This window comes from Rousettus aegyptiacus, unplaced genomic scaffold, assembly GCF_014176215.1.
Source record: "Rousettus aegyptiacus isolate mRouAeg1 unplaced genomic scaffold, mRouAeg1.p scaffold_m13_p_5, whole genome shotgun sequence".
NCBI lineage: Eukaryota > Metazoa > Chordata > Mammalia > Chiroptera > Pteropodidae > Rousettus > Rousettus aegyptiacus.
The window spans coordinates 92,767,989-92,779,975 of record NW_023416308.1 but is presented as its reverse complement, the minus strand read 5'-3'; the positions used below and the strand labels follow the sequence as shown (position 1 = coordinate 92,779,975).

The following is an 11,987-nucleotide window of genomic DNA, read 5'->3' as shown; positions in this document are numbered from 1 at the left end:
CTGTCACACATCTCAGCTGCCAACTTAAGTTAAAAAAAAAAAGAGTTATATGTATTTGTTTTGGTAGAGAGTTTATTTTTGATAACAGCTGAAATATAGGCAATACATAAAATAACTTTATACAAAAGTATATACTTGATACATTATAATTTAATATGTGATTATTAACACCCTCTCCTTAATTTATATAGTTATTTTATTTGAAAACTCTGCTCACAGAAGTCCTCATCAAAAGGAATGTATTAATGTGGCTCCTTTAATTTACAGAAAGTTTAAGAGAGCTTCTTTTTTCTTTCTTCCATTTTCTTTCCCTTCCTTTCTCTGCTCCTTCTCCATTTGCCTCTCCCGCTCTCCTTTCCTCTCCCTTCCCTCTCTCCCTCAGACCCCCATCTCTCCCATTCTCCCCCACTTCTCTCTGGGTTGTGTATCAAAACATATGGAGAATTAAAAACTCTGTTCAAAATGCTTGAAGACTTTGGATCTAGGTAACTAAAACCTGAAAGAGGATCTCTTTTTTTCAGACTGACTAGACTGCATCCTTTGAAGGAATAGAACAAAATAAAGATAAAAATTCCATCACAGAATTAATGAAAAGAAAGAAAGAAAGAAAGAAAGCCCAGAGGTTTCTAAGCTACAGAAATGAAAATTGAAGGAATTATAAGTGGAGAAGAGATGTCACCTCAAGGACAAAATATTAAAGAGAAGAATTTCTTTATGAAGTCAAAAGTTTTCCAGGAGTCACTCTATTGTCTCAAAAATATGATGGCATAACATACAGATAAGATCTTCTTAGAATTATTTTATTTCCACTAGAAGGAAAAAATTATGCTTGTCTTAGTAACTTGGCCACATTATTTAAATCCTTTTGGTTGGGGGAAAGACAAATCCTTAACAATACTTACTGAGTCATTAACATGCTTTCATATACTAAGGCATTAAGCCTGATTTAAAGATGAGGCACAGTGTTTGTTATCACATGAAACTGTTCCAATTTCAGCTATTGTTTAGTGCTTTAAAGACCTTAAAGCTAACTTTTATCATTTTTGCCATAAGATTATTTATATATGTATATATTCATAAATATATATCTATAAATCTAAATATATATATTTAGGTACGTATGCATGTATATGCATAGATTTGTATATATCATATGAATGTATACATACATGTAAATGTATATATATTATTTTATATACATATAAAATAGAAACTTGTATTTTCTTAGACAAGCATCTTAGGTTATTTATCTGTAAAATGTGGATAGGAAAACCTTACCCTAATATAGTGTTGCTGTGGAATAAGACCAACACAAATTCGATCATATCACAAGTTATCATTTCAGTATCCCATTCCTATCATGACATCTGACCTGAACCACCCTCCCCAGATTCCAAGGTTATTTATCTATTCCTCCTTGCCCATATCCCACTGGCAACTTTGAATGAAAGTTCTCTCAAGTATGCTTAAAGCGTATAAATGGATTAAATAAGATTAGCCCAAACAATTTTTAAATAAGAGACATAAATAATAGAGATGACTTGTGTCTACTCGCTAACCTATTACAAAGTTTTGTTTCAAAGTGCCAAATTTGCTAACTGTTCACTCAAAAAAGAAAACAGTTCTATAACTTTTTCTTTTCTTTTCAAAGATTTTTCTCTGAAAGAAAACAAGCTGCAGAGCTCTGTTCAATGTAAAATAACTGGCTTTGCTCAAGAGAAACCCACTTTAAAAGGAATTGTAAAGATAAAAGGGAAAAATGAGAACTTAACTCAATATTTCAAAAATCTCAATAGATGCTATTGACTTCTTACTTTTGAAAAGTTAAAAAATAAAAAAAAAGTGACTAGATGCTTATCTTTTTATGATGCTATCTATAATAACAAAGTGGAACCCACAGCTTTTCTCTACCAAGCTGTGAGTGTCAGCATTTAATGTGGATACGCCTGCAGAGGTGCGACTGCACACAAAGCAGGTTAAGTTCTGAGTAATTGAGAGCCCTTTTTTTTCATGAACTAAAGTAACAAGTAGCCATTTATTTTTTAGATTTCAGACTTTGTGAACTATATTTACAAACTGTCTGGGAAATAAAAAGAGAAAAACAATCAGCACTGAGGGGAAAAAAAATAACAAATTTTATTTAAAAAATTTAAAAACCAACATTGGATATTGGCAATTTTATATGGTTTGACCTAATAGATGAAACAGACATGTATCTTTTTCATGAGTCCATGTCATAATAACAACCATTCTTCTACAAGATTCCTTAAAATCCATCAACATATTTTATAAAATTCTAGGTCATTCTATTAAATATAAAATGTATAGCCCTCCAGTTGTTCAGTAAATATTAATGAGTGTTTCCCATGTGATGGATTATTAACAAAAAAGACAATATACTTGTCCTCATAGTATTTAAATTCTAGTGTACAAAAAAAAATAAGAAAAATAAGTAAAATAGATGCTAAGTATTATAAGCAGTAATAAGAGATATGAGAAAAATAAAGCAGGGAAGGAGGATATAGTATGTGGGAGTAATGGTTCTAATTTTAAAGCAGGTAGTTTGCAAAGTCCTCAAAGAAAAGTGAGGACCTGAAGGATGCGAGGGATAAAGTTTTATAAAAGATATCATTTCAAGAACATTGAACAGTGAGTGAAAAGGCCTTGAGGCAGGAGTTTGCCTCATCTATGAAGGAGTCAAGTGTGAACAGAAAGGAGTGGGCTAGGGGGAGCGTAGGAGGGGAATATTAGAATGGAATTGGTAGGGCCAGATCGAACAGGGTCTTCTGAATCATACTAATGACTTAGACTTTTATTTTAAGTGAGAGCAAAAACACTGGAGGGTTTAAGTGAAGGCGTAATATTCTGCCACGTTTTAAACAGAAGGACAATAGCTACTATGTTAGGAATAGACTTTAGAGGCAAATAGAATTTGGGGGGCAAATCAGGATGATAAGTCAGAAGGCCATTACAATTTTTCAGGCAAAAATATTGATGGTTTGAACTGGTGAAGCAGCGCAGTTGTGAGAGTAGATATAATACAAACAGATTTTAAGATGCAGCTGGCAGGATTTAGACAATGACTCAATTTGGGGCCTTTGTGAAGGTGAGATGTTAAGGATGACTACAAGATTTTGACCTGAGCAATGGGAAAACAGAGTTTCAATTAACTATTTGTAGAAGATCGTAAGTGAAGCAAAATTGAAACAGAAATAATATAAGTAACTCAGCTGTGAATATACCAACTTTGAGAGTTATCCAAGAATTACAAAAGCAGTTCCACATGGGGGTCTAGAATTCCAGGAAGAGGACTGGATTTGGCTTATATATGCATCAGCAGAGACCAGATGAAATGACCTAGATATAAAATTATAAAATATAAGATTATATAAGGATGGATCAAATATTGTGTTTTCTATAATATAGAATCATTTTTACATAGTAAACATATCTATGAAACATATTTCTTTGATAATGGAACATCGTTTTGAGATTCTTATTGAACAAAAAGCATAGGTCAAAAGAAAACCTTACAAAGAAATAAGAATAAACTGCCTATCTTGAAAAATATACCTCTTCAGTTCTCCTCTTGTGCTTCTAAGCTCACAAGTAAACTAAGACTCTAAGAACTCAAGCTATATCAAGTATCAATAAACTACAATTTACACTCTGTCATATAGCCATTTAGGTGGTTGCTCTGACATGCTGAAGCTGACTTTGGGGCTGAGCTTCTGTTTTAAACAATTCTGAGCAATTCAACGAACAATTCTTTCCCTTTAAAAAAATGGGGCAGGGAATAAATTGTTCCTTGGCCCGTTTAATGGTACTGATGTGACGATGTGTGAGATCATGTCTGTGAGACCCATGATAATGGATTTTTACTGTATATTTACATGAGTTGGGGAAAAGGGAAAATTGTTTCCTAAAGAGCATATACAAATATCCCGTGGTTGTCCAAAGACAGTCATATGCTTCTCTCAGAGAAGTCTCCAATGGCTAGGTAATCATTCCTTAAGCATTCACTAGGCACAAACATCTCTTAAAGATGAACGTGAAACCCTCAAAGGCATAATGACACTGAATCTAAGAAAGCAACTCTTTCGCTTGTGTCCTAGCTTGTGGTACTAATATATAATCCAGTTGATCAGGTTCTAAATCTAAGATTCCTTCAAGTCTTCTTCATTTACTACCTTCAAAACATCCTCCAATCCTCTCCACATCTCTTTTGTGGCATCTTTCTCTTCACTCCTGTCTCTTTATCCTCATTGCTTCTGTATTACTCTAGGTAGCTGTCATTCTCTTACCTTGCCTATTGTGAATTTCTCATCTGATCTTGCCTACAGTCATATATTTCTCCATTTCTTCCTCTTTATACATAGCCTACAAGGTCCCACTTGGTCTGACCTCTAATGCTTCCATCCAATACTATTCCCTGTCATTCTCTCAAGTACAGACTCTACTTTAGATATGCTGAATTATTTTTAGTTCTCCAAAAGCATAATTGCATTTCACACACCTGGGTTTTGCAAATATGCCTTTCTTACTTTTACATGGGAGGCAGCATAGTGACCTGGTTGGGAGCAATGGCTTTAGAAGTAAGATGTTTGAGTTCAAATCTCAAGTCTATCTTTTTCTGTCTATATGATCTGGGCCTCAATTCTTCATTACTAAAATAGTGATATTACCTACTTTAAAGAGCAGTTATTAGGACTGAATAAGATAATTGATTCACTAAGCACATATTATGGAATCAGTAGTGTTAGTTCTGGTTATTATATTTTAGCCAAAATATAATTAGGCTCAGATTGCTTATATGAAATCTTTCCACACTCTCACCCCATCACTACTGTAACTGATCACTTCTTTTGTTCTACTCTTCAGCACTATGTAGACAATAGTTAAACATTACATGTGTTTGAAATGGTTGTTTATACATCTGCCTTGTGCACTGAACTACGGAAACTTCTTGAATGTACTCCTTGGTCTTAGTTATTCCAATATTTCTATATCTATGACAAATTCTGGCAAAGAATAAATCTTTAATAAATATATATTAAAGGAAAAATAAATATAGTCAATATGATTTCACTTATATGTGAAATCTAAGAAGCAAAAAATACAAACTAATCAAAAACAGACTCACAAATATAAAGGAACATCTGGTGATGGCCAGAGGGGAGGAGAGTTAGAGGCTAGAAGAAAGAGGTGAAGAGTTAAAGAAGTACAAATTAGTAGTTGATAGATGGTCATGGGGCTGGGGAGCACGGCATAAGGAATATAGTCAGCATTAATATAATAGCTAGGTACAGAGCCAAAGAAGAGAAAGAGCAATCAGGGGATTTGTTTCATAAACTATACAAATGTCTAACCGATGTACTGTATACTTGAACTAATAATAAAATAAAATACACACACATACACAAACTATAGTCAAGTTATCTCTGTCACGAATAGTCAAGAAATACAAAATGAGCCTCTCCTCGTTATTCCTGATAATCTGGGATTCCCAGGAGCTGCACAGCAAAAATGAGCATTTTTTTTTCTCATAGTGTGAATGTTCTCTTTCCTTGCATTATAATAACTTTTCTATACAAAAAAATTCTTTTTGTTTTGTTTTGTTTAAATATTACTTTTGGAGCAATTCCTCTCCCACTTACAAGTGACTTCTTCATTGACCCTCAAACCTAAAGTGGTTTGTTCAGCTAAAGGTCCCATAGGGCTCTTGATAGTTGCAGCTTATTATGTTCAAGAGGAGTAATTCATATAAAAATAGGACTTTTTATTTTCCAAAATTTGTTTGGTAACTAAACTACTTGGGAACAGTACTGATTATTATTAAGCTGTATTTCCTGAATATATTAATATTATAACTTGAGAGTGAAAGATCAAATAGTCTTTATTTTAAAATGTAGGTGTATATTTAAATAGGAAATGTTTAATTCTTCATAATGAGACCCCAGCACAAATATGTATAAAAATGACATTAGTGGCTCTCTATTAGTATTAATTTCACTAAAAATACTAAAATACTGTAAAATAAGTGAACTTTTGAAAGCCCATTGATTTTTAGTTTTTAAGGTCAATATTTCTGCTGTTTTTTTTTAAAGCAATTTACCTTAGACATTGTTGCATGATGAAAGAAATAAAAATAATGCACATTCAGTGGTAATCAAAAGAGTTAATCAGAAGTTTAGCTTTAGGCATTTTGGAGAAAGTCGAATTGGATTTCCACATTTGTTCTTAGTAAACAAGTTAAAAATATCAGCAATAAATTTTTTTTGCCTCAGTAATACATTTCAGTCCTGCACAGCCATGTAAATACAAGGTGAAAGTATATACAATTCTCTGAGGACTTCTAGGAGATTCTTCTTTCTGTAAATCCTTAAGGTACATGATAAAGCATCATCTCTCCTGAAGCAAGAATTTTTATCCTGAACCCCTCTAGTTTCCCATTTAGTGAACTGCCTTCTGAAATGTTAGTTTATCTCTTAGTGTATCAAGTGTAAAGTACTTAATGCTCCGAGCATTATAAAAATAGCAAGGGGAAAAAAAGTATCTCCTAAAAGGTGGAGAAAGTAATCTTTTACTTTCCATCTCAATTAAGTACCAGTCTGAGATATAAGATGTAGATCTGAAGAATTCAAAGGTTTTAGTGTCTGCATGCAGATTTGGGGCATACACTCAGGAGACAAGGAAGATATTTATTTCCTACAACCAGGAAGTTGAATATATGAGATATACTCATTCAGTTCTCAATTGGGGGATGTATAAATGGATATTTCCAAACTTTGTTAGACTATTGAAATATTCTGTAGTCATAGATTTCTTCCATTTAAGCAGTGTCTTTATACTAGGTTTTGATACATGTGAGCTCTCAACTAGAAATGGATGTTTACAGGATCCTGTAAACTTCTAAAGGGCAGGTTGAAAAAAATTTGGCAAGAAAAAATTAAACATGTGATGACTACATTTTGCAATAAAACTTTTCAGATAAGTATTACTTTTGGCACATCTTCTCAAATCTCGACATTTAGAATTATATCATTTGTTTCAATTCCTATAACTCATCTTTATTGATGGACATTATTTGAGCTGCTTCCAGTTTTCACTCTTTTGTACAATGGATATGTGTGTGTGTGTGTATTTGTCTATAATTATTTTCATGTCTAGTTTATGTGGGATGAATTCATAGAAATATTAAGTTCAAATATTAAAAAGAACCCAAATTTTCAGTATTTGCAGATAAAATTATTATATAACTATACATTAAAGAGAAAAATTAAAAACTATGAACACTATTAGAAATAATAAAATAGTTTAGTAAATGGCTAGCAAAATAGTGAAACATATTTCATAATTTCATTGCGAAAATTATATATGTCTGTCTGTATGTGTGTGTTTAAATCAAGAGTTCTGTCATAGGTCAATAATAACCAGTGAATGAATGGAATTTTAAAAAGTCCTATTTATAATACCAAGAAAGACTATTAAATAAAAGTATTACATTTAGGGCTTTTCACATGCTAAGAATGCTAAATTTTGGCTTCATTCCAAAAGGTACCACTTAAATATTGTTCAGTCAAGGAATTAAAAAGTCTCAAAAGAAATAAAGGAATGCATTTTCAATATGGATTCCTGATGCATTAGATGACAGTTGAAACAAATTTCTAATATGCCTTCGAGTGCTGTTATTCTAGAACTCTATTTTCTATACTTTATTGTGTGTAAACATGAGGAAGCATGATTTAGAGGACTGCTGAAGAGATGTATGTATGAAGCAAACAGAGCAAAATATATAAGCTCAAAATTGCTGTAGGATGTATTTTTCTGCTTGAGGAGATAATAAATGTAAGTTAGACATGATGCAATGGAATAATTTAAAATGTCTTCTATAGAGTTTTTAAATCAACAAAGAAAGATAACATTTAAAAATTAAATTATACTAGACACTGCAAATATGTTTATTTATTATTTATTTTCAAAATGACAGTTTCCTAAGTTCATGTAATTAGTAAATGAGCAAATGAAATTAAACCTAAGCCTTTTCACTGTGAATTTATATTTTTACTCAATAAAACTGCACATCATTTCCTAAAGATGATTTTCTTGTAGTTTTCAGTAAAGAATATATACTAGAATTGTTATCAATCAGTGTATATTCTTATGGTAAACAGCATGATGAGGAGTAACATAAGCAATATAGCAAAATAGGAAGCCTGGAATTTCCTTTCTGCACAAAAGCATTGATTCAACAATAACTAACAGAGAAATCACTTTGTGAGATATCCAGAAATTAGTTGAGAGGCTCCTGCACCCCAGAGAAGCACAAAAATAGACATAACCAAGCTGATATGAAAATTTGAGACACCTTCTCACCAGAATCCCTTCCCTCATCAGAGAGCAATACGATCAGGAAGATGGAAAGAAACCACACATCCAGTGCCCCAACTTTTCTCTGGACTTCCAGAGTCCTGATTTCTATCTTGCCAGTCTGTTAACACCGAAAGGACCCAGCATCATGTAGCTATTTGAGAAAAATGAGAAAAGAGACAGCATTTGGGCTATAGCAGTCAGTTTAGTCCCTACCCCAGACTCAGTTCAGGGTGAGCAGAGAGGAAGACTCAGCTTCCAGCTTGCCCCTGGGGAGCAAAGAATTGGCCCACACATCCAATGCCTCAGATTTTCCACTGGATGCCCAAATGACTGGCTTCTGTTTTGCCTGTTTTGGAGCACTGACAGGATTCAGCATACTCTAGCTACAAGGGGACCAGTGAAAACAAAAATGGTGGTTTGATTTAGTGTGCAAATAGTCAACACAGCCCATCCCCCTTGAATCAACTCAGAGAGTAAAGGTAAAAAAATCCCTAGTTCCCAGCTGTGCCTTAAGGGGAGGAGGAGTTGGATAGAACACCCTACTATCCACTTTTCTGGCAACTGCCTTGAGGAACTGGCTTCAGTTTCTCTTGTCCTGGGGCACTGATGGGACCAAGCATACTGCAGACATGTGGGGCAACTAGGAATGAAGAAAGTAGGTTGGACTAGGTGAAGATTTTAGAGGCCTCCAGAATCTCTTCCTGGGCCTATTAGTAAGGGTCTTCCACTATTTGAAGCCAATACTTAAAGTCTGGAAGACAGGTTCTTTTGCCTAATACACTGACATCAAGTAAAATCTCTCAACAAAGAAAAGTTGAGGACTATATGGCTTTACTGGGAATTCTGCTAAATATATAAAGAAGAATTAATGTCAATCCTTCTCAAACTCTTCCAAAAAGCTGAAGAGAAAGGAACACTTTTAAATTCATTTTATGTGGTCAGTATTATTTTAATGCTGAAGCCAAACAAAGACACAAGAAAACTACAGATCAATATCTCGTATAAATACAACATACTAACAAAACAAAATCACCAACACGAATAAAGAATCATATGCCATTACCAAGTGGGATTTATCCCTGGGATGCAAGAATGGTTCAACATAACAGTTTTACAATTTTTTTTTATTGTAAGCATAAATCATTATTTAGTGTAACCATGTAAATCTTTCTCACAGTGAAGCCATACGGAGAACTCTGATTATGTTTCCTTTTTTTATTGTTCAACTCCTGTATTACATGAAGTTGTTTATTCTCTTTCTTTTGACTTAAAAAATTCCATTGTTTTTTATGTGCCTATACCTAAAACAGACTGGAAACATTCAATATATATCCCAGTCTTCAAGAAAGGAGACGCCAAGGAGTGCAATAACTATATGACCTTGGTTATAATTTCCCATGCAAGTAACATGATGCTCACAGTGATGTAACAAAGGCCTCTCCTTATATGAAACAAAAAATGCCAGATGTTCAAACCGAATTCAGAGAAAGAAGTACTTGAAATCTAATTGCAAGCATTCACCAGATACTAGAGCACTCCAAAGAATTTCGGAAGGTTAGTCTATATTGTATATACTACAGTACAGATCAACTACATCGATCATGAAAAGTTATGAGTTTCTCCAAAAGAAATGAGCATGGCTCAGCCCTATGGTTATCCTGATCATAGCTGGAGTTGCAGACAGGAAGCCACTGAATACTGAGAGAAAAAATGATTTCCTACAGGCAAAGGTGTCAGACAAGAGTACATTTTAACTCCCTATCTGTTTAATCTGTATGCAGAACAAAGCATATGAAAAACTGGGCTAGACTTAGAGGAAGGAGGAATGAAAATTGGTAGAAGAAATATTAATAATTTAAGCTATGCAGATGATACCACCTTATTGGCAGAAAGTAGCAATGATTTGAAACAAATTCTTATGAAAGTGAAAGAAGAAAACACCACAGAGGGACTCCATTTAAACACCAAGAAGACAAAAAACGTGCCTATGGAAGAAATACATGACTTTAACACAGAAAATACAGAATTTGAAATTGTTAAAGATTTCGTTTACCTTGGTTCAGTTGTCAATTGAAATGCAGACTGCAGCCAAGAATTCAAGAGAATTGAGACTTGGAAGGGTAGCAATGGAAGAACAAGGAAAGATCAAGAGCAAAACTGTGTCATTAGAGATCTAAGCCAAGATCATCCACACCGTTTTATACCCAATCACTATGTACAGATACAAAAGTTGGACAGTAAAGAAGGCTGGTAGGAAAAAAAGATTCATTTGAAACATGGTGTTGGATGAGAGCTCTATAGATATCCTGAACTGCCAGAAAGATGAACAAGTGGGTTCTAGAGCAAATTAAGCCTGAAACATTCCTGGAGGCAAAAATCACAAAACTGAAGCTATCCTACTTTGTGTACATCATGGAAGGTAGGGTTCTTTGAAGAAGGCAATAATGCTGGGAAAAACAGAAGGCAACAGGAAAAGAAAAAGGCCAAATATAAGATGAATTGACTCCATAAAAACAGCCATATGCATGAGTCTATAAGAGCTGAGCAGGACTGTTGTGGGAAGGACATTGTGAACATGCCTCATTCATAGGGTTGCCAGGAATCGGAAATGACTCAACAGCATGTAGCATACACACATATCTAAACCATCTGGGACACGGTTCCATAGTTTAGTGGTTAGCATATCTGTTTTACACGCAGAAGGTTCTGGGTTCACGCCCCAGTGGAGACATGGTCCATGGTCTATGGCCATGCCACCCTGAACAAGCCTGATGTCTAATCTCAGAAGCTAAGTAGGGTCAGGCTTGGTTAGTACTTGGATGGGAGACCACCTAGGAAGACCAGGTACTGTAGACATAAATAATAAACAAACAAACAAACAAACAAACAAACCATCTGTAAGTGTCTGACATATGACTTGTAACAAAATAAGTTTTTGGATCTCGTTTTACTGTTTTTAAAGCCTTTTATGCATGCTATCATATTTGTGGCTCACAATAAACACATTCACAATGTAGAGCAGATCTATTTTATAAATAAAGAAAGTAAAAGCTTAGATGGATTAAAGTAAATTGTCCAAGGTCTGTAACTGGCAAGTGACAGAAGCAGTTTTGACACTGGAGTTCTTAAGGCCAAATCTTTTGTCATATCCACTGTAACACAGTGATTCTCAGCACAGCATTTCTCCCTTTTCTGTCAGATTTCCTCATTAGCTGTAAGTGTCAGGACTGGTCTCTAAGGCTTCTCGTCATTTGCACATAATACATCAGGGAATTCATGTTATGCACCAAATAATTCTCTGTGTGTGATTCAATCGGCAACATAAGAGATTCAATGACTAGCCCTACTTTGATGCTTGAGAATACCTTATAACCTGGAAATTGCAATGGACAAGTTGATTGGAATGAGGTGCTGGACTGTAATGAGTCTCACTATGTAAAATGTCTTTCCTGGGAATAGAAAGATTATTCATAAAGAACAAGACCTCATTGACTTTACACTGTCCTATCAAGTACTCAGCTGATTACAATGGACCTAGAATGAATAAAAGTAATTAAAGCAGCTACCACTAAGTAACAGATCATTTTAGAATTTTAATATATCAACTTGGCTGG

At 34.2% G+C, this 11,987-nt stretch overlaps 1 pseudogene; it reads left to right on the top strand.

Annotated features, from left to right (window-relative positions):
• Positions 1 to 11,113: 11,113 nt before the first annotated feature.
• On the top strand, positions 11,114 to 11,229 carry LOC118603030 (annotated as a pseudogene).
• Positions 11,230 to 11,987: the final 758 nt, after the last annotated feature.